The following is a 1,144-nucleotide window of genomic DNA, read 5'->3' as shown; positions in this document are numbered from 1 at the left end:
CTTTGTGCTTTTTTTTTCTTTTTTTTTCTCCCTTGTGATTGCGTTGTGCGCTTTTGTGTTCTATTCTCGCACTTCCTTGCAGACGGACCGAATCCGACGTGCGGGTCAGGGGAAAGGAGCGGAGCCGCGGCGTCGTCATAGACTCGCGGCGGATTGTTCCAAAATAGATCGTCGCCGTTGCTGTTTGTAGATCACTTGTCACGATGTCATCGCGCAGAAATGAAAAGAAAAGAAAAGATCGTGCGCACGTGAAGTGGCGAAAGAAAATGCTCCGCTGGGCCTCAAACGATGAGCTCTGCCCGAGGCTCCGTCTTGATCGCAAGAGTTGGACAAAGAACGGCCGCGCTGCGTAGTCCCGACGTGTCTCCTTGTAGCCCCGGGAGGGAAAGAACGTTGCAACGCCAGCTACCTCTGCTGGGACCAAAATGTCTTCCGACACGTTCCAATGAGATCAAATGGCCACCCACGGGCCGCCTTTGACGCGTGCGGAGCCGCTGGAACGAGATTGGCAACTGTGCCTTTTGTTGTTTTCAGGATCGTGTTGATCTGCGCCAAAAGATCCCTGTGCGCCGCCTTTTCCGTTCTGCCGTACGGAGAAAGCTTTTACCTCAGGTATGCGCACGCACACACACGCGCACACGTCACCTTTCACTTTTGGCAAAGCTCAAGACATTCGTGTTCACTCCGAGTGAGAACCAGATTCGGAACCGGACTTGCGAACTCAAAAACGGCACCCAAGGGCCCAAACGACAAAAACAATCGCGTGCAGAAATCAAAGGGCCCGATGAGGCCGTCGGCGTCAAGTGCCTTTGAGACGTGCCCCAAAAGTTGACACGTTGGCACGACCCTCGCGAGGGTGAGCGGATCAGAAAATGGAGGGATGCATTTTCTTGACACGCGAGCCGTTCCGATCAGGACATCAAAAGGCGCGTCGGTGATTCTGACTCGAGAGCGGTCCTGCGTACTTTACGCCATCCAAACGCACACCTGAAGGTACAGTTTGACGTCCCCTTGCCGCACGTCGTCTCCCAGCTGCGATTCGACATATTGGCGTGACAAAAGAGGCTCTTTCGACGCCGCGCCTCAGAAAGGACAAGCCGTCGCCCGAGCCGGCGGAGAGTGAAGCGGGTTGTCCCGCCCGCCC

This window comes from Hippocampus comes, unplaced genomic scaffold, assembly GCF_001891065.2.
Source record: "Hippocampus comes isolate QL1 unplaced genomic scaffold, H_comes_QL1_v1.1 scaffold986, whole genome shotgun sequence".
NCBI lineage: Eukaryota > Metazoa > Chordata > Actinopteri > Syngnathiformes > Syngnathidae > Hippocampus > Hippocampus comes.
This window is presented reverse-complemented; position numbering follows the sequence as displayed.